The sequence below is a fragment of the Loxodonta africana genome, chromosome X, assembly GCF_030014295.1.
Source record: "Loxodonta africana isolate mLoxAfr1 chromosome X, mLoxAfr1.hap2, whole genome shotgun sequence".
NCBI classification, from domain to species: domain Eukaryota; kingdom Metazoa; phylum Chordata; class Mammalia; order Proboscidea; family Elephantidae; genus Loxodonta; species Loxodonta africana.
Window position 1 is genome coordinate 64,204,566 of NC_087369.1, and position 22,840 is coordinate 64,227,405.

At 40.3% G+C, this 22,840-nt stretch overlaps 1 protein-coding gene across 12 annotated transcripts in view; it reads right to left on the bottom strand.

The window, feature by feature from the left end:
• The window catches only part of HUWE1 (HECT, UBA and WWE domain containing E3 ubiquitin protein ligase 1), a 216,804-nt gene extending 195,644 nt beyond the window's left edge, over positions 1-21,160 (bottom strand). For 3 of the 12 annotated variants that reach the window (XM_064278342.1, XM_064278336.1, XM_064278343.1), the window contains exons 1-2: positions 18,402-18,567; positions 14,831-14,965 (exon numbers count right to left, since the gene is read on the bottom strand). The gene's annotated coding sequence lies outside the window, so the exon portion shown is untranslated. The other 9 variants (XM_064278340.1, XM_064278338.1, XM_064278346.1 and 6 more) reach the window with 9 other exon arrangements.
• Between the last annotated feature and the right edge of the window lie 1,680 nt (positions 21,161-22,840).

The following is a 22,840-nucleotide window of genomic DNA, read 5'->3' on the forward strand; positions in this document are numbered from 1 at the left end:
ATCTTTACAGGAGCAGACTGCCACATTGTTCTACCATGGAGCAGGCTGGTGGGTTCAAATCGTTGACCTTTTGGTTAGCAGCCAAGTGCTTAACCACTGTGCCAGCAAGGCTCCTTCACCAAAATAAAAATTCTAAATTTAAAAAAGACAGATTTTCCCGGGATGGAAGATAGGAGCGACTGGCTAACCATTTGGATGGAAGAAAAGAAGTAGATACCTACTTCATGCCATTACTTAAACATAAAAAGCAAAACTGCAAAAATATGAGAACAAAATGCAGGGAAATATATGCTGGTAATCGTGGCAAAGAGAAGGCCCTTCAGGGAAAACATGCAACCTATAAACCATAAAGGAAAAAAAATTACAGACTTGACCACATAAAAATTCTTAAGGGCAAATGGAAGAAAATATTTGTAATAGAATAGAAAAAGGTTACCATTTTTTATACAAAGAACTCCCACAACTCGATAAGACAAATAATCCAATTGAAAACCAACTAAAAGGATACAAACTTGCAGAGGGATAAATAAAAACGTTTCCTCACCCTCACCAGTAATTTGAAAAATGCTAATCAAAGCAAGGACGTGCTATTTTTCACACATCAGATTGGTTAAAATTAAAAAGATCAATAATATCCCAACACTTTGGGAAGGGCTTGAAGAAAAGGATACTCACAGACAGTGCTGGTGGGAATATCCATTCAATATTTTGGAAGTACCTATCAAAAACTGGATGTCAGAAGAGACTCAAACTTGTGCTTGAACGCTGAGTAGCTAAAGCAAAAGGAAGAAATGATGAAATAAAAGAAATGAACAGAAGATTTTAAAGGGTGGCTCAGAAGACAAAGCATTACAATGACATGTGGAAAGAGCTGAAAATAGAAAACCAAAAGAGAAGAACACACTCAGTACTTCTCAAGCTGAAAGAACTGAAGAAAAAATTCAAGCCTTGAGTTGCAACAGTGAAGGATTCTATGGGGAAAACATTAAATGACGCAGGAAGCATCAAAAGAAGACGGAAGGAATACACAAAGTCATTATATCAAAAAGAACTGGTCGATGTTAAACCACTTGAAGAGGTAGTATATGATCAGGAACCAATGGTACTAAAGGAAGAAGTCCAAGCTGCACTGAAGGCACTGGGAAAAAACAAGGCTCCAGGAATTGATGGAATATCAGTTGAGATGGCTCAACAAACGGATGCAGTGCTGAAGTACCCATTTGCCTACGCCAAGAAATTTGGAAGACAGCTACCTGGTCAACTGACTGGAAGAGATCCGTATTTATTCCTATTCCCAAGAAAAGTGATCCAACAGAATGTGGAAATTACCAAACAATATCATTAATATCACACGTGAGCAAAATTTTGCTGAAGATCATTCAAAAACGGTTGCAGCAGTATCTCAATAGGAACTGCCAAACATTCAGGCCAGATTCAGAAGAGGACGTAGAACCAGGGATATCCTGTTGATGTCATATATGCATCCTGGCTTAAAGAGCAGAATACCAGAAAGATGTTTACCTGTGTTTTATTGACTATGCAAAGGCATTCGACTGCGTGGATCATGACAAATTATGGTAACACTGCAAAGAATAGGAATTCCGGAACACTTAATTGTGCTCATGAGGAACCTGTACATAGATTAAGAGGCGGTTGTTCAACAGAACAAGCAGATACTGCATAGTTTAAACTTAGAAAAGGTGTCTGTCAGGGTTCTATCCATTCAACATGCCTATTCAATCTGTATGCTGAGCAAATAATTTGAGAAGCTGGACTAGATGAAAAAGAGCGGGGCATCAGGATTGGAGGAAGACTCATTAACAACCTGTGTTATGCAGATGACACAATCCTGCTTGCTGAAAGTGAAGAGGACTTGAAGCACTTACTGATGAAGATCAAAGACCACAGCCTTCAGTATGGATTACACCTCAGCATGAAGAAAACAAAAATCCTCACAACTGGACCAATAAGCAACATCATGATAAACGGGGAAAATACTGAAGTTGTCAAGGATTTATTTTACTTGGATCCACGATCAACACCCATGGAAGCAGTAGTCAAGAAATCAAAAAACACACTGCAGTGGGCAAATCTGCTGCAAAAGACCTCTTTAAAGTGCTAAAAAGCAAAGATGTCACCTTGAAGACTAAGGTGCACCTGACCCAAGCCATGGTATTTTCAATTGCATCATATGCGTGTGAAAGCTAGACAATGAATAAGGAAGACCGAAGAAAAATTGACGCCTTTGAATTGTGGTGTTAGTGAAGAATATTGAATATACCACGGACTGCCAAAAGAACGAACAAATCTGTCTCGGAAGAAGTACAACCAGAACGCTCCCTGGAAGCAAGGATGGTGAGACTACGTCTTACATACTTGGACATGCTGTCAGAAGGGATCATCAGTCCCTGGTGAAGGACGTAATGCTTAGTAAAGTACAGGGTCAGTGAAAAAGAAGAAGACTCTCAATGAGATGGACTGACACAGTGGCTACAACAATGGGCTCAAGCATAACGACTGTGAGCATGCCACAGGACCGGGCAGTGTTTCGTTCTGTAGTACACAGGGTCACCGTGAGTCGGAGCTACTCGACAGCACCTAACACCAAAAATTTGAACTGGTACCACCCTTTAACCCAGCATCAATTCTATTCGTAAGACTCAACAACAGATGAATAGTTAAATTATAGCAGATCCATATTTTGGAATGAAATGCAGTCATTAAAAAGAATGGAGTCAGCCATATGTTCTAACACATAAAAATCTGCATAGTATAAAAATATACATGTGTAGTATGTAAATGCTAAACAGTGCAAAAGAATATGCACAAAGTGTTAATAGAGATTTCTGAGGAATGGTATGAATAAAATTTTTGGAGGTGGGACAGATTTGCAAATGTAATAAGTTATTTTGTGTGACTATCATTTAAAACAATTGAAAAGAAAAAAAGATAGGTTTACAAAACATCACTTTAATTTGAAAGTACTACAAACAAGAAATTCAGGTTTATGGCATCCATATATATGCATGAAAACACAGAGCCAAGTCAAACTGTCCCATGAAAGAGCTCTAAATTGACAAAAATAAAATATAAAATAAATAAATAAATAAAAATAATAAAAAGCAAAATAACTGAGCAGACTTGCTTTGGACTTTCTTACGTAACTTTCTACTCCCCTAACTGCCCCCTCCCTTTAGGGTTAACTTTCTTATAGCAAAGGGGCCACTAGCATGCACTTGTATGGATGACAGTTGGTGGCACATTTAGAAATAAAGACAAATTCAGTTTTAAGGAAAGCACAGTGGAAACAATGTGTTCAGTGCCCAACTCTAACCAGCCATGTTACCTTGGACAAGCAATTTCCCCTATCTGGGTCTGTAAAAAGCATGGTATGGAGAATATCAAATATAGGGTCTTATTCAGCTTTTCCATTGGGCATGTGGAATACTGCCATATTAAAGCTGTTAGTAATTTGTTTTGCTAGAGATAGAGATTTTAATTCACCCATGAAAGCAGTCTGCTTTTATTTTTAAAAACAAAAATTTAAAATGCTCTATGTAAAAAAAGGTTGCCTTCAACTGATGTCTGCATCTCTCCAGAGTATGCTTCCGTTTAAGGCTGGCCTTGCCAAGATAGGGAAACTTAAGGAACAGAGACCTAGACTCCATACTGGGCGAATAGACTGAAAGGTTGAAGGAATCAAGGAAGTCCCTGCAAAATGTGGCAGCAGAAGGAGGTCTAAGGAGAGAGCCACCAACAGCAAGGATAATGGATACACCCAGGTTTATGCTCTTCGGTAATTTATCAAGGCTTACCCTGAAGTACTCTACTGTTATAAATCATCATGGATTATATACTAACCATACCACAGTGAACAATGCAGGATAGTCTTTCTTAGGGGTAATTTGGCAATCAGTCATAAATTTATGCATTCCAGTTCTTGCAATTTCTTAAGGAAATAAACATGGATGTCACAAAGACTTATCTATAAGATACTCCCTATGCTTCTTTCCTTCATTCAACACTTATTTACTGAATGCTACTGTATGCCAAGAAGCATTGTTTAAGATCATGAAAAACAGGGACTTAATTGTTTAAACATAGGGAACTGGTTTAAAAATTATGAATCATTCATAAAACAGAATAGAATGCAGCCATTAAAAATGCTATAAGACCAGACTTAATGGTCTGACATGAGACTAGAAGGACCCGGGGGGTCATGGCCCCCAGACCTTCTGTTGGCCCAGGACAGGAACCATTCTCAAAGCCAACTCTTAAGACATGGATTGGGCTAGACAATGGGTTAGAGAGGGATGCTGTTGAGGAGTGAGCTTCTTCGATCAGGTGGACACTTGAGACTATGTTGGCATCTCCTGCCTGGAGGGAAGATGAGAGGGTGGAGGGGGTTAGAAGCTGGTGAAACGGACAGGAAAAGAGAGAGTGGAGGGAAGGAGCGGGCTGTCTCATTAGGGGGAGAGCAACTGGGAGTATGTAGCAAGGCGTATATAAGTTTTTGTGTGAGAGACTGACTTATTTGTAAACTTTCACTTAAAGCACAATAAAATTTTTTTTAAAAATCCTTTTAGATAAAAATATTACTTTTAGTGTACTTTACTATAGGAGTACATAACACCTTTAAGAGGCTCATAAAATCTAGCTGGAAGACATAAATGCATCTAAAGCACAAGTCTCCAAAAAGTCTCATGAGGAAATGAAATAATGGTTGAGTCTACTGATTCATTTGGGATTCACTTAACTTCATTTGTATAGCATTTTTGAGTTCATGATGTACTTTCTGTGGCATTCTGTTCTGTGATACTCTCCTATAAACTACTATAGCACATTTTGGTCACTCCTTTATTATTGTACTGATCCCTGTGAATAAGATATAAAAGTATCCCTCCCCTACTAGACCTCCATTCTCCAGTTACTTTGTGTTCCCAGCATCTGGCAATAATGAGTACGTATTCATTATTTGTTGAATGAATGAGGTATCATCACCCTCATTTAAAGGAAACTGGCTATGAAGTAGTTTGCCCCAAGTAACATGGCACAGGACCGGGCAGCATTTTGTTCTATGTGCATGGGATGACCATGAGTCAGGAGCTGACTCGACAGCAGCTAACAACAACATAGCTGTTACGTACTTATTTTACATAAATTATAATGACCTTATCTTTGTATGGTACTCTAAAACATTTTAAAATATATCATCTCACTTTAATGCGACATTTAAGTAGGTTTTTCAATTATCATCTTATAGGTGAAAACAATGAAAATTTACCAATACACACTATACCCACCCAAATTCTAGTCTTTATGAAGTATAGCTGTGTCTTTACATACTTGAATAAATCACTAACCAGGTATAGGAGTCCCTATCTTTAGTTAACAAACATTTAGGGGGAGGGATGGTGGAAGGGGGAGAAATGGAAAGGAAGACAGTTAAACCAACAGGACAGACGCAGCTGGAGGTCCATATAAAGACCATAAACTGGTATTATACTGTCAACTGCATGTGTCACTCTGAAAGCTAATCTTGGCACAAAGGTTTTTCTTGATATTACATTGTATTCATAGAGGACAACTGGAGGCTTTCTCACGTTATCAGCAGTCTCAAAGGGTGGGGAAGGACACGGAGCTAAGGAGGGCTTTGAGAAATAATAGAGAGGCTACATATCATGTGTGGACAGAGCAAGGGAAGAAACAATGATACAAAGGAAAAGGCTAAGGAACTTTAAACATGATCTCACTCACAGAACTGCTCCGACCTTAACTGAACTGTGAGTTTCTCAAGGGCAGAGACTACATCTCATTCATTTTATGCCCTCAGCTCCTTGTACTCAGTGAGTGCTTGTTGAACTGAATGAAGAGAGGTTAAGATGTGAAAGAGAAAAGGAAGGTATCATAATATTAACAAAAAATAAACATGGTTTCTATTTACTGAGCACTTATGTGCCAGACACTATATTAAGCATTTTAGGTAATATATAAAATATTAAAAGGGATATTTACCTCTTTTCTAACCTGCTATATATGGTGCTACTCAAATATGTTAATGGTGGTAAAACTGACGGCTACCAGGAATACTCATTATGTGTTACTACGGTTACAGCAGAACCTTGAACAGTTGTAGGGGACTGTGTAGAGAGAGACAGACCAAGGCAACCAACGTAATGTGTATCACCACAAAATTGGCTTAAAACCCTTCAGAGGGTATGAGTGTGACTCCTTGGCAAAGTAAAAAACTAATCTGTTGGAACATTCAGTTAACACTGGCCAAAGTCTTAGACCCAAAATGACCAAAGAACAAACCCCATACCCCATACCCCCTTGCCACTAATGATCCTACATACACATCCCTAACGGGTCCACACACAGGCTTTGCTAACTTGGCCATCACTTCAACCACCCTGACTGCCCACCTCTGAGCTGTTGGAGGGATTAAGTAAAATAGAATACTAAATAAGTTACCATCTATTAACCACCTATAGTATATTAGACATCTTACAAATATTTTCTTGCTTAATCCCAATAACCCTATGAATAGGGTATTTCCCCCGGATAAGGCAAGCGATAGGTTAGGTCAACTTGCCCAAAGTAATAGAACAAGTTTAAGTGGCCCGGCCCCAAACCCAGAACTGCCTGGCTCCAAAGGCCATGTTCATTCTACTCTATCAAGGGTTCTCAAACCTCTCTACCTCAATTCACCTAAAAAGGTAGAGAAGAGTGAAGAGGCAGCATAGGGGAAGATAAGTGGAAAGAGAAAAGAGGAACTGGGCACAAAGCTCAAAGCTACTAATGGCAAAGAGAAATTTCTTTTGACTTCAACTTTTATCTCTATTTCATTAGCTGATTCCAGATCTGGGGCAGAAACGTACAAGACTGAGCCTGGAACATCTTGACATACCAAACAGCAAGGAAGCTATCAAAGACTACTAGGGTCATGTAAAGAAGAATCAGGAAACAACTCCTGATTCTGACTGGCCAAAGGTGGGACAATTTTAACTTCAGTAAGATTCAGAACTGAAATGGATAACCTGCCAAATGCCCAAATTCATGAGTTCACAGTATCATACATATATATATATATATATATATATATATATATATATATATATATATATACACATATATATATACACACACACACACACACACACCCATATATATACATATATGTTGTTAGGTGCTGTCAAGTTGGTCCCAACTCATAACAATCCTATGTACAACAGAACAAAACACTGCCCGGACCATTCTCACGTTGTTATGCTTGAGCCCACTGTTGCAGCCACCATGTCAATCCACCTCGTTGAAGGTCTTCCTCTTTTTCACTGACCATCTACCAAGCATGATGTCTGCATATATATATAAATAAGTAATATATAGTAAGTACCCTTTGATGACAGGGAACCAATTCATTATCTTGAAAACTGAGTAAAAACAAGAAAAAAAAAAACTTGAGCCTTTACCCTGCCTAACCCTGATGGCGTAGTGGATAAGTGCTACGGATGCTAACCTAGAGGTCGGCAGTTCAAATCCGCCAGGCGCTCCTTGGAAACTATGGGGCAGTTTTACTCTGTCCTGCAGGGTCACTATGAGTCGGAATCGACTCAACAGCAATGGGTTTGGTGTTTTTGGTTCCTATATAAACAATCACTGAGCAACCAAATGAAAGGTTAAACATCTCCTTATAATTATTTCAGCTAATACATGAAAACAAAAGGATACAATTAGATCACTATTTTGCAACTCCCAATGAAATTAATGGATCTAAGCAGCATTGAATAGAGATGGCTATTAACATCCAAAATAAACAAAAGATCCAAGATGCCATCATAACAAAACGAATGCTATGAACAAACCACCACCAATATTTTTGTCGAGAAGAATAAACCTGAATTTTATCAAGCCTCTAAGTCTCTAGCTGCCAATTTGCAGGAAATACAGAGGACAGAGGAACATGGTGAACTGTATTGAGTGTACAACCAGCAAAATTCAGACTGTAAGAAACTCTACAGGTCAAACGACCTGGGTTCTTCAACAGATATGAGGAAAAGAAAAGGAGGACAGAGAAGCTGTAGAGACAAATCAAGTTTTTCTGCAGGTTTTCCTTGCTTTCACTGACCCTCTACTTTGCCAACCATGATGTCCTTTTCTAGAGATTGGTCTTTTCTGATGACCTGTTCAAATAAGACGAGACTGACTTGTTCTTTCTTCTGGCAGACCATGGTATATTCAACATTCTTCACCAACACCATAATTCAAAAGCATCAATTCTTCCGTCTTCTTTTTTTTCGCTGTCCAACTTTCGCATGCATATGAAGCAACTGAAAAGATCATATCTTGTGTCAGGTGCACCTTAGTCATCAAAGTGACATCTTTGCACAGTACAGTCTGCCATTTGATTTCTTGACTGTTGCTTCCATGGAGGTTTATTGCTAATTTAAGTAAAATGAAATCATTGACACTTTCAATTTCTTCATTTATCACTGTGTTGTTTATCAGTTCAATAAAGTCAGAATGTTGTCGTTGTCGGGTATCATGGAGTCGATTCCAACTCATAGCAACCCTACTGACAGAGTAAAGCTGCCCCATAGGGTAATCCTGGCTGTAATCTTTATGGAAGCAGATTGCCAGGTCTTTCTCCTGCAGAGCTGCTGAGTGGGTTTGAACTATCAACCTTTTGGTTAGCAGCCAAGCGCTTAACCATTGCACTACTAGTGCTCCTTAGAGTCAGGCTGTTGTTATTGTTGTTAGGTGCTGTTGAGTCGGTTCTGACTCATAGCGACCCTATGCACAAGAGAACTAAACACTGCCTGGTCCTGTGCCATCCTTACAATTGTTGTTATGCTTGAGCTCGTTGTTGCAGCCAAGTTAGATTAGTATTTATTAGAGGGAGAGAGGGTGCTGTGATTGGGATGAGGCATACAGAAGGGCTTCTAAGATGACAGGCAAAGTTGTTTCTTGACTGGGTGGTGGTTACAAAAGTGTTTGCCTTAAAATAATTTATTAAACAATAAATTTGTTTTGGAGGTAGTCTTCCATTATCTGTACTTTATTTACAATAAAAGGAAAACATTTAATCACATTAAAGTTGTATGAACTCAAATTATTTTAATTTGAAAATGTTTTGAATAACCAACTTCTTTAATTTCACCCCCAAAATTACCAAGCAAAATGGACATTCCAGGGACATAAAAAACAGCTGTCATCAGTCTATTCCAACTCATAGTGACCCCATGTGTGTCACAGTAGAACTGTGTCGCACAGGGTTTTTAATGGCTGAGTTTTTGGAAGTAGATCACCAGGACTTTCTTCCAAGGAGCCCCTGAGTGGACTCAGAACTGTTCCATAGGGTTATCAACCTTTCAGAAGCAGATCGGTAGCCCTGTCTTCTGAGGTGCCTCTGAGTGGGTTCAGACCTGCCAACCTTTTGGTTAGTAGTTCACCACCCAGCCAACTTCCAAGAACACACGCCTGTGGCTTCAAGCAAAGCTGCAAACAAGCACAGTCAGGATTCAGACAGCACCTCTGTCCACTACCCATTTCAGAAGCACAATGTTATGCTAATAGCAGTCAGTGATTTTATTGCCACCATCTTCCTTCAGCCTCCCTGCTGTTATCAGCAAAGGACTGTAGGATAAACAAGGAACCAAACCAGTTAAAAACCTGAAATGTCCAAATTCACCTTTATCTAAACTGCGCCTTACATTCCAGGACCATAGTTCAATTTCATTTAGCCCTATAATCTGTTTGTCCTATCCTGTTTTTTTTTTTTTTTTACCTTTCTAGCTCTATATTCTATATTTTCTCACACTGATACTGTCCAAGCTGGGCTCTGAATGGACAGATCCAAACCAGCCATCTCAAACACCACCACCACCATCTCCCACAAAACCTTCCCTGATTCCTCATTTGCATGAGCTCTCTCCTCAGGGCTTTCCTAGAAATTCTTGGCTCTTTCATGGTACTTACTCTGTTTTTCTCGTATTTGCGTTATCTGTATGCTCATCTAATCTCCTGGATTAGAAACTTCCTTTACAAATTTTTACATTTTATTTACTTGAAAAGATAACAGGGTTCAAAATTCTAAAGTTATGAAAAGTTATAACTGAAAAACCTACCCCCCATCCCCCCACCCCTGACACCAGCTGAAGGCTTGTTAAATTAAAGGTAGGTTCCATGGTCTTGTTCAACTTTGCATCTCCACCCTTCCAATATTAGCAAAGTGCCTCATATACAGGTAGAACCCAAATGCTCCCTAAATTAATTTAAATTAAAAGTCTAAGAGACTCTCACATATTGCTAGCAGGAATGTAAAATGGTACAGCCACTTTGGAAAACAGTTTGGCAGTTCAATTCCATTCCTAGGTTTATATCCAAGAGAAATGAAAACAGATGTCCACACAAAAACTTGTACACAAATCTTTACAGCATTTTTCATAATAACCAAAAAGTGAAAACAATCCAAATGTCCATCAACTGGCAAATGAATAAAATGTAGTATATCCATACAATGGAATAGTATTTGGCCATAAAAAGCAATGAAGTACTGATAAATGCTACGACATGGGTGAGCCTTGAAAACATTATGCTACATGAAAGAAACCAGTCACAAAGACCACACGTGGCATGATTCCATTTATACGAAATGGCCAATATAGGCAAATCTATACAAACAAAGTAAATTAGTGGTTGCCTAGTGCTAGGGGTTAGTGCTAGGGGATGGGAGAAAGGGTCTGGGAAGGGGGGGAGTGCTGCTGATGGGTACCAGGCTTCTTTTTGGGGTATTGAAAACATTCTAAAATTGATGTGATAATCGTTGTACAACTCCATGAACATACTAAAAACCACTTAAGTGTACACTTTAGATGAATGAATTGTATGACATAAATTATATTTCAATAAAGCTGTTAAATAAAACTTTGAGACACCCCAGTTAAGTGAGGACACACTTAAAGCAAAGACTGGAGTGGGACCCCAAAATTTGCATTTCCGACAAGTTCACAGATGATGCTGCTGATCTGGGGTCTGTACTTTCAGAACCACTCACTGTACTAGAGGACTTCAAAACTACTTCTAGATGAAGGCAATACTAAACAGCACCCAAGAATGAAGTGCTTTGCTCAGGGACTGAGAAAGTCAAGAAAAAAAATGGCTAGGACTCTGTGTCAGACACTGTTCTCCGCCAGGCACTGTTCTATGCCAGTCATTCTCAAAGTAGTTTCCTGACCATTAACACCAGCATTACCTGGGAACTTGTTGAAAATGCAAATTCTTGAGTCCCTCCCAACCCTACAGAATCAGAAACTGAGGATGGGGCACAGCGACCTGTGTATTAACAAGTCAACTAAGTGATTCTGATGTCCTCTGAAGTTTCAGAATGACTGTTCTAAGCATTTAACGTGCAGTAACTCAGCTAAATCTCTTCAAAACTCCATGTGTAAGTAAAGCTATTATCACATCAATTTACAAATAAAGAATTGAGGCACAAAGAGGTTAAAGAATTTGCATAAGATAACAAAAGCTGGTAAGAAATAGAGCCAGGACTTGAACCCAAGGAGCTGATTCCAGAGTCCATGTTCTTATTCACTGTGCAGTAAATTAGTCTTTTGGTCTATAAGAACTCAATCAGTAGAATGTAGTAATAAAAAACTAATATTTGAAGTTAAAAAAAAAAAGGAGAAATATGATTGGAAAGAAAAATCATAGCAAATAATGTAATCATCAAAGCGGTCTTCCAAAATTGTTCCAAAAACTAAGCAGCCACCAACTGCAATATACCTAAGAATTTCCAGAGCAATTATCTCTGGTATCTAATGTAAGAACTTATAACCTGAGCTGTGCTAAAAATGTTACATAAATACATGGCAGTATGTTCAAACTTACCAATCTTTTAAATCTAAGTCACTACAGTAAAACGTCATTCCAGAACAATTTGACTTTTTTATGCCTAATGCCTTTTAGTCATCATTTAACGGTTATTAAAAAGAAAAAACTGATTTCTTTTGATAAGATGTAGAATCTCAGGGTCGAAGAATTTTAACATTCTAGTCTTAACACTCATTAATCCAATCAACAATCCAAACTGAATCCAATACAATCTACAACACCAATCTCCATTTTCATGATGCCTTCACAAGAAGTTAAAACAAATTCCAACTTTCTGTAAAGTCACATTTGGAGGATCAACCTATGTCTACATTGTAATTTTTAAGGCCAAATGATTGAAAACTTTTTAAGACAACTAAAAATTGAAAATGCTCAGGTTAACAGCCCAAACAAAACCTACATTTGTTTTACTCATAGAGAGCTACTCCTTCACTACTTGAAAGCATTTCTATAACCAGAAAACCAAGCTGGTCAACAAGTACATCAAGTTTTAACAACTCAATCCCTATGATACATCAAATGAGAGGGCTTCCAAAGAATCTTCTGAGCTGAATTATCCCTGACATTAACACATAAACATCTGGTAACCAGTCACTGAGGAAACAAGTCAGAGAACAGTGCAGCAAAACACAGAGAGCCCAAGGGCTTGTTGACTATCAACCTTATAGATGGGGAGATCATTGTAAAGCAGCCTGATACGGTTTACAGCTACATACCAGATTTCAACAATTTACAGTAATCTAACTGCAGAACAGGTAACAAGGATCGTGAAGGGCAAATATTTTCAAAGCGACCAAGTTTGGCGTTTCAATAATACTTTGAACCCATGGTTGAAAACATATTAAAAAGAAAAAAACTCCAACATCATTTCCACTGTGAACTTGCTGCTGTTAAGAACTGTAGAAACAATTCAAATATTGAAATGCCTACTGTGTACAAAGCTCTGCCCAAAAATTTGCAGCTATCCTCGTTTCAAAAATTTAGGATTAGATTTAAGTGACCTTGTTCAAACTTCCTAACTTCAGAAAACTCAGGACAGGAGAAAACAATTGCTATATCTCCAGTGCTAAGGGAACAGAATGTGCTCAAAATTTTTTTTACTGAATATACGGACTTCACTGCAATTCCTCCAAATACACATTTGTAATACTTAGTCAACTTTCAACTAAAAATTTGATTTCTCCATTAATGAGCAAAGAATTGAAAGGCCTGAACTCATGACCCACAGCATTCATTGGTGATTCATAATATTTCATCCAAATACCTCAAAAATCTTCATTCATGACCTCCACCCTTTCTGCCTTTTCAACTTGAAAACTGTCATTTTAAAGGAAGGCACAAGTGGCTTTGCTCTCATTTGTGCCTAAGCCAAAGGCTGGACGGAGCCTACCTGTCCAACTTGCATTCTCAGATTTTGCCCATGGAAAGGAAATACAGTAGCCCCCAGAATGGCAATGCTGTACAAGGAAATAAACGAGCAGTTTGAATGGACTTCATGCTGGGGAACATCATTTCCAGAAAAAAAAAAAAAGAAAAACAGTAACAGGAAAACTATGATTTCATATAATAGCTAATAATCAGGACATAAATGGAAGCTCTCAAAAATTATGTTTTAGTATTACTGTTTTCAAGAATTGTATTACAGCCAAAGGAATTCATCAGTAAGTCTTAACAGCTTAGAAGTTATGGGTCAGAGCAACTGAGATACCGACACCAAAAGAATAAAATGCAACACTGTAAGATAGTATAAAATTAAACCACCTAAGGAAATTAAAGCCATGCATGAAAAACCCCAAACGCACAATCAGGTCATTTATCTAGGTAACATTAGCTTCTTCCACCAGGAGGCCTAATTTTCATATAAAGCAATAAGCAGGGTCAAGACACGGAATTAAAAGTCAGGGATCAATTAAATCAGACTTTGCCACAGAAAAAGGAATTCGTAAACTAGTTATTTTGGGATAGTGCCTAGGCCAGCAGCATTAAGTCCAACTGGCATATAGGAGATTACTGTCATTGTTCCAGTATAATGGAGTCTTCCAAGGTCTTTAACTTAGCAAGAATAGGTTAGACAAGCAGCCAAGTCTGCTCAGACTCATAGGGAACCCACTTATAACAGAATAAAATGCTGCCCAATCCTGCACCATCCTAACAATTGCTAATATGTTTGAGCCCACTGTTGCAGCCACTTTCGGGAAGTAATCACCAAATATGGGGGAAACGCTACAGGACAAGTTCTTCAACAATAAATCAGAAAAAAAAAAAAAACAAAAGAGAGGCAACCTACAGATTAAAACAGATTTAAGAGATATATCAAGCATTTGCAATAAATGAACTTTCTTTGGATTCTGAATCAAATAAAACTGTAAAAAAAATTTTGGGGGGAAATCTGAACATCAACTTTGTATCTGATATTAAAGAATCACTTATATTTTTTAGATGTGATATGGTATTGAGATTACGCTTAAAGAGTCCTAATTTTTTAGAGATAAAAACAAATATTTTACAAATAAAAATAACATCAGGCATTTATTTTAAAATAATCCAGCTGGCGGGGGAGGGGGGATGCCTGCAAATTGATAACCATTTAAACTGGATGCTGAGTACCTGGGGATTTCACTATACTCTTCAACTGCTATATGTTCGAAATCTAACATAATTCTTTAAAAAACTGGTTAGAAATTAATACCTTGCAGTTTTTTTTTCAATGTTACTTAGGGTGTTTTAAAAAAAATCATGTAGACAGAATTCAAATAAATGGTTCCCTTTAATTCCGTAATGACCTCCACTTAAAAGAAGCATCAGTGCCACATGAGAGGCAGATGACAGAAAAAACCAAAGTAGCTCAATCACAGATGAAAATACATATACCTCCACCATATCCATTCCAGGAAGTAAAATGAAAATACTATCCACAAAGATCTACAAAACTAACCTAGAATCACAGCCAATCATACTCATCCTGGTGGACAACGCCAACACTGCTCCAAGAGCTTCCTGAACCTTCCTACCAATTCGGTCTGCTGGTTCCCTGGAGCACCAACCCACTCAGGTCAGACTAGTGAAGGGCCTACAAAAAAAAGTGAGGGAGAGACACACAACACATTTATTAGGTGCCAGAGGAGTTAACCATTACATCAGTGCTCAAACATAACCACAGTTATTATTTCTGAAGCAATAGCCCTCATATATCAATTTGTATTTTTTAGGACCTGCTTTGAGCAATAACTGAAGAATTCAGAACAGCTATAACAATACTTCTAATCTGACACTTAAACACACCTGAAAATTCAGCTCAGTTCTCAACCCAGATGAAATTATACGGTATAGTTAACTTTATAGACAATTTTATATCCTCAGTGTAAATTAAGTAAATTTTAATTTTTTATTATCTTTGTGGAAAAAATGCACATACAAAAATTATTTTTCATCACCATACATGTTTTTTAGCCATACTGGGAAGACAAATGATAAACACCCAGGTTGAACTTTGCCATTGAACCTTAGACAAAGTTTTTAATTGGTACTGCCACTCCTCCCTTTCTTCTCAGAAATCTACCTAAAATAAATTAAACCTCTGAGGTCACACCTAGATTATCATTCCCAGATTTATTCTAGTTCTGAATGACAAGGTTAAGTTGAGGATTAATTCTTTTCTGATCACTGCTTCAACCACTGTAAAAGGCACCAACACAAAATCTCCCAACAGAAAAGTCATCACCTGTCCTCCAATGAAAGGGAAAATTCTATTACCCTCAAAGCACTTTAAACTAAATAAAACACATCCTGAAGCTCAAAACGAGTCCACATATAGTTAATTACTGAGATGACTCTTCATGGTAAATTTTTAATCCTAGGTAAACTTGCCATCACCATGTATATTCCTATTCCTACTTAAATCCATAAAATCCAACCAAAGTATTAGAAAACAGCAGTAATTTTAATACTGGTCTAATCAAAATATTGCCAGTAACAAAAACTATCTCCAAATCAAATGCACAGTCATTTTTATTTAATAAGCATGTTAGAAAACAAAAAATGGCAAAAACACAATAGGAGGTAGCATATTAAAGCACTGGCAATTCACTTTGGAAAAGAAGTCTGGCTTCCCAAACAATCTTTCTAAACTGTCTCTCAGATAGGAATTACTCTGCTCAGGTACAAAGATCCCCCCCACATTGACCCGAGGGACCAAAGAAAGGAGGTGATGAGAAGCAGTATGAATACTTGAAAACAAGCTGGCAATAGTTCCCTTTACTATCGTGAAATGCATAGCATCAAATTTCGTAACTTTTGTAGAGTGAATGACATGGAAGGAGTGAGTAGGCAAGACACAAGGAGGCACTCCTTGGAAGAGGTATTAACATCTAGGCATGGTTCCTGACAGGTGGTTGTCCCAGGATAGTGATTTTGCACTAAGATTCCTAGATTTGTAGAAGGTAACAGAGTGGGAATCACATTTGAACATCATGAAACATTGGCGATAAAGAGCTTGGCCTCGGCAGAGGAAAAACACAAAATTCATAGGTCTGGCCTAGAAATGTACTAAACATTTACAGTTAAAGGAACAAAATCTCTTATTCTTTCCCAGGTCCTAAAAACTAGCATTATGAAGCAGGTACATCTGCCAGTGTATTCTTATGCAAAAAAAAATTACAATTTATAGTGTGCCTACCAGGAACCAGGCCCTTTACAAATTTTCTAATTGTAGCAAGTACTCTTTAATACAGGCACTGTTATCTCCATTACTGGAGCCTGGTGGCACAGTTGTTAAGAGCTCAGCTGCTAACCAAAAGATAGGCAGCCTGAATCTACCAGCTGCTCCTTGGAAACCCTACGGGGCAGTTCTACTCTGTCCTATAGGGTCGCAATGAGTCGGAATCTACTGGATGGCAATGGGTTGGGTTTTTTTAGGCTGCCTCCCACGACTGGGGAATGCTGGTGTCTCCTAAATCTATGCAGCACTGGGACTGTAAGAAAACAATGCTGAACATTCGACCTACAAAGCAAAACTATGATAGAGAGTTGTTTTACAGTATCAATGTGGGTGGCCACGTAATAGTGGCATGGGGGGAAGAGAAATATGATAGATGAGAGTACTGTTTAAGGGGCATGAGATAATCAATCGTGCTATTTATTTTTTAGGACAGGGAGAGGCAATGGATATCCATGGAGCCTGACAGGAGGATACCTTCTCTCTACGGGATTCAGTCCATGGAAAAAAAGAACATGGGGGACAGGGGATAGAAGGATTAAGAAGTGACAAGTATGTAAGTGGTTAGCAGAAAAGATAGATGTCCACAGACCAAGAGGCTGCAGAAACTCAGAACAAGGGAGGGAAAAGAGGCGGTTTCCCGTGCTTCACCGTGAGGATGGGGGGGGGGCACGCGGGAAGAGTAAGAAAGCTGGTTTGTAAGTGCGTTATCCTTCACAGCCATTTTTTAAAAGTTTGTTTTTGCTTTTTATGAAGAGGGGGCAGCTAACGGCCGCAAAGATTGCAATCCTCCAACCGCCGACCCTCCTTCCCCCGACCCATTCATTGCTCTGTCTAGAAGCATGCAGAGCTGAAGCAATCAGTGCCCTGTGCCCTGATTAGGGTATACAAACGTGAAGACTAGACGAAATGGAAGGCTAATAAGGGTCCATCCACAAAGATGGAGTAAACGCAGGGTATGCGTTACGCTCTATTCAACGCCTGCGCCAAAAGGACCAATGGAAGAAGAAGGCAGGACAGGTTAGGGCGCTCAGGCCAAGCTCTCTACTTTAGAAGGAATGGGGAGGGGGTGACGAGGAAAAGCTTTGACACCACTCCCAATAGGAGCCTCAATCATCCACGTAGATAGTAAAGATTTGGCAGAGCGACAGGATTAAGGGGAGGAGTACGTCAGAAGCACCACAGCTTGGCCCTAAACCTTAGCTCAGATATCATGTGTGTTAAGGAAGTAAAGCCCCCTTCAACTCAAGGAAAACTAGATTTGTCTTGGCCGCGCAGCAGGGGCGAACGGAGGCGGACCTGCAAAAAGGTACTAGTGGGGACCAGTCGTCGTGGGTTGGTCCCCCCTGCCCCCCGCAACCTAGACCCCAATCCCACTCCCCAACTAACTCCAGAGTCCTCACCCCACCCTTCCCAATCCGCCTACTGCGGTGGCGACTACGAAAGCATTGACCGATTGGTGGAGAAAAGGCAGGCCCCCACGAGGCTGAGGCCTGGGAAATGGTGCCTCCTCAACCGATTGGGGACGAGGAGGCCTTCGCCTCAAGTTCGGTTTACCAGCACCTCAGCTTTTCGATAGTCGTCACCTCCCTAAAGCCGGGTACCTGAGAGGCGTCACAACGAGGATAGCCAACACCTCAGTGCGAGGTTCTGGTCTGGGAGACATCAGCCTCCGCCGCCATCTTAACAGCAGGCGAGCAGACCCTAGTCACTGCCCCCCCCACCCCCGAGCTACCTCCGCCACCGCCACCGCCACCCACGAGGACTTAACCCCACTCCCGCGAGAACTCACCCGCTAAGAACAGCACTAGCTGGAGACGTCGCCGCCTCCGAGGCTGCCGCAGTCCGTAGCCGAACCGCCGCCACCTCCGCGCGATCCCGCGAGAACCTCTACCGAACGGGAAAAGCAGGAGCCCAGCCCTTCCCAGACCCCTCCTCCCACCAAAGCCAAAGTCGCTACCGCTCCGCTCTCACCCGACGCCGAAGCAAAAAGCGAATGACGCACAACCTCACGAAGGACGGAGGGGCGGAGCCAAACTGCCGCCGCCGGCTCCAGCATGCGCCTTGAGAACTATCGCGATATTATGTTTTAGTCTCTGCGAGACCTTCGAATTCCCCGCAGGATGCCGCCCGCGCCTCGCCTTTAGGAAGACTCGAGATCTCGCGAGACTAGTGCATGCTCCTAAAAAGGAAAAAGGCGGAGCTTCATGAAAATGACTGGGAGTTTTTCGGAGGAAGGGAGGAACCTCCAGTCCTGCAGGGATCTCGCCTACCACGAGGTTTCCGACCCACTGCGGAGCTGGCTACTAAACCTCGCGATGACACAGCTCAGCGCCAAATCTCGGCCATGTCCTGAAAACTGCCTCCACCCCCAACCTAGGTGTCTAGAACCTAGTGCTGAAGACAATTTAAAAAGTCGACGTGTTTATTCTCACGCTTCCGAATAGGGCTGTACCAATTCGCCGATCTCCGTTCTGGAAGAGGAATATTGAGTCTCCCATTGTTACCTGCTTCCAGGAATCACACATTATCCTGGACTAACACATAAAAGACGTTCTATCTCACAATAAGCACGCAAATGCAAATGAAAATAATGACATAACATTTGTTGCCCATTAGATCAAGATAAAAAATTTAAAGATCGATAATATCCAGATTTCTTCCCTCGCCGCACTGCAGGTTAACCTGAATCCACCTGAATCTAACTAAAGGCTCATATCCTTAGTTCTAACTCCAAAGCCACCAATGTGAACTCCTTTACCTTAGCATAACCAGAAGACGCAATAAAGTGGTTTCCTCCAAACAAAGGAGTCTGCCCTCAAAGGAAAATGCAAGCTTCCAGGAAGGGGGTGGGGAGAGTGAGTGGTTGAAGCTTTTAATACGGCAGTTTTTCTACATCTAGCCAACAATGCTTCCCCAGTAAATCTTGAGATCCAGTCTGGCTCGATTTGTGGGCTTTTCTATTCTAATGCATTTTTCTGCGCATTCCAATTTAAATATTGTTCCTTTAGAGAACATCTGAATAGCTAGTAGTACAAATAATCCCATCTTCACTAATCTTTTAAAATATTTTCTAGGTTATTCTTAGCCATCTATTTTTTTCCAGACGAACTGTGGAATCACATTAAGTTCCAAAAACTGGGTATGTTTATTGAAATTGCATCAATTGTATGAATCAACATAGGAAAAATGGACATCATTACAAAATTGAGTCTTCTTATCAGAAGCATGGTATCCTCCATTTATGAAAACGTTCTTTTATTATATTCCTCAATAAAGTTACGTAGTTATAGGTATTTTTATTTGTTTTTCTTGCTATTACTAGTGGAAGGTTTTTTAGAATGAAATTTTCGAAAGGCTTATTGCATATATATAGGAAGACTATTGATATTTGCCTATTTTTGTAATTGTAGGAATAAGAAAAATGTTCAGTTTCACTAGTAATCACGGATATGCAAAAGAAAACAACGACAAACCATTTTTGCCCTTTAAATTGGCCAAAAGATTGATAATTCATGTTGGGACAGCTGTGGAGAAATGGGCACGCTCGCACAACGTTGAAAAGTGTACATTAGTATAGCTTGGGAGGGCAAAAATTCAACACGCATATACACGTTTACCCAGCGATTACTCTTCTAAGAATTTCTCCTACAGAAATACTCATATGTGCATGAAACATACATACACACAAACCCATTCATTACAGCATTGCTTGTAACAGCCCTCCCTCAAAAAAAAAAGGGAAAAATCTAACGTACATCAATCGGCAAATGGTTAAATAAGCCATAGTACAATGCAGCTGTTTAAAACCTGAGATAAATTTAAGATTTCCTAACATAGAAAGATGTGCAAGACATATTAAGTTTGCAACAAACAATTAGCCAAAATGAGTATGTCTGTCTGCATACTATCATTAAAATGCCAAAACACATATATGTGTATGTATGTATATATACACATACATATATAAACACACACACAACGTCTAGCAGTTACCCGCGAAGCCTGCGTGCGGACTTCCCCTCACCTTTTCTCTCCTCTCCTCTTCCCTCCCCTCTGAGGCCTCCTTCCTCGAACCCGGTCTGTACCCTCTCTAGGGCCACTCTGCCACAGCTACTGTCCGTACCTCGCATCCCCACTGACGACTGCTGTCGCCCAGCGTTACGGGCCGCAGCCCTGGTTGCTTCAGAAGATGCGGCTAGCTCTCCACCCTCTCTGGCCGAGACCTGGGGGAGGGGAGAGGAGGCGGGGTCGAGGGAGGGTTGGGGCAGGCCGCCGGGCCCCTTCACTAGCCTCTCCCTCAGGCTCCCCAGGGCCCCCGCCTCCGCAACTCGGCTTAGGGTCCTGTAGGAACTCTTCCCCACAAGGAGTCAAGTACTGCTCAAGCAGAGCCTGTCCCACAACCTAGGAGTAGACGCTCACCTCGGCGGTAATGGCTCCGCGGGGTTCGCAGGAGCATGCCAGGTCCGGGGCCCTGCCGTTTTGCTCCCTTCGCTCGCTCTCAAACGAAAACCTCCGCCTCCGGCTCTCCTCACACTTGCTCTGAGGCTGCACCCACAGCTCTAGAAGCCCCGCCCCTGCCCCTTGGGAGGGCGCTCCCTCAGCGGCGAAGCCTGCTCTGCAGGCGACGGTGCCTAAGCTACTCACAGCCTGGCAAATCCAACCACAGAAGATAGTAGAATCGCCAGGGAGTTGGGATTTGATTCGAGGCACGATGGAAGCCGTTGAAGAATGACGTGATTTAATTTGATATACGTTTAAAAAAATTAACGACCTCTCCAGCTACCTTGTGGAGAATGGACGGTGGGGGGCAAGAGGGCAAGTGAGGACACAGCGTGGAGGGCGGGAGACGATGGGGTCGCTGACCACAGTGAGTTCACACAGGCAAACCTCTAAAACACTTGAGGCACGTAAAAACCCTAAACATTCTTTTTCTTTTTCTCCTTGGTATTTGGAGTGGCAGTGAGATTGGCAAGGAAGTAAACTCAATTGTTTATCCAGATATATGCATCTGTGAATGCATAGGAATAAAAAGGATCTGGCAGGAGACACCCCTAACGATGAACCGTGCCTCATCTGGGGTGCAAAATGAGATTGTGGGGTGAGAGGAGAGGGAGTACTTTGATTTGCAACTTCAGATACTTGGATATGGTTTGGATTTTTAACAAAAAGCATGCATTAGCTCAGTATTTTAAAGTATAAAGACAAAAGTACTATCCAAAGAACTCTTGAGACATAGAGGAAATAAAAACTAATTTTACCCTCCAGTTCTAATTCCAACCATTTAGAGCAATGGTTCATGCTTCGTTTTGAGAATCTAATCAATGGATCCACACCACTCCCCCATATAAGTAACCCTAAAATTTTGTATACAATCTCAGGAGATTTATAGAGGCCTCTTTGAGATAGATTGACTCATTAAATGTTCTTACAATATTATTTTTAATTGGTGAATATTATTCCATTGTAATTTATTTAACCAAGACCCTATATTTAGGAATTTTTTATTATAAGAAATACAAAAATGAACTTCCATGTAACTAAATATTTGCATATTTTAAAGATTTTTCTCAGAAGAAATTTGTAGAAATAGAGTAACTGGGATCAAAATGTCATTCCTCTCAAAAAACACAAAACAGTCTCTCCAGAGCAGTTGTAACACTATACTGCCCCACCCAAAATATATGAGAATTCCAGTTGATTCTAGTATTCCCATGTTGTTGTTTTTAGTTGCCCTCTAGTCGATTCCAACTCATAGTTACCTTATGTACAACAGAATGAAATGTTGCCAGGTCCTGCAACATCCTCACAATCATTGAGGCCATTGTTGCAGCCACAGTGTCAATTTATCTCACTGAGGATATCCCTCTTTTCTGCTGACCTTCTACTTTACCGAGCATGATGCCCTTCTCCAGCAATTGGTCTTTTCTGAGGGTGTGTCTATCCTCGCTTCTAAGGCTCATTCTGGCTGTACTTCCTCTAAGACTGATTTGTTTGTTCTTCTGGCAGTCCATGGTATATTTAATATTATTCACCAGCACCACAATTTGAATGCATCAGTTCTCCTTAGGTCTTCCTTTATCATTGTCCAGCTTTCCCATATATATATATATAAGACGATTGAAAATACCACGACTTGGGTCAGGCGCACCTTAGTTCTCAAAGTGACGTCTTTGCTTTTTAGAACTTTAAAGAAGTCTTTTGCAGCAGATTTGCTCAATGCAATACATC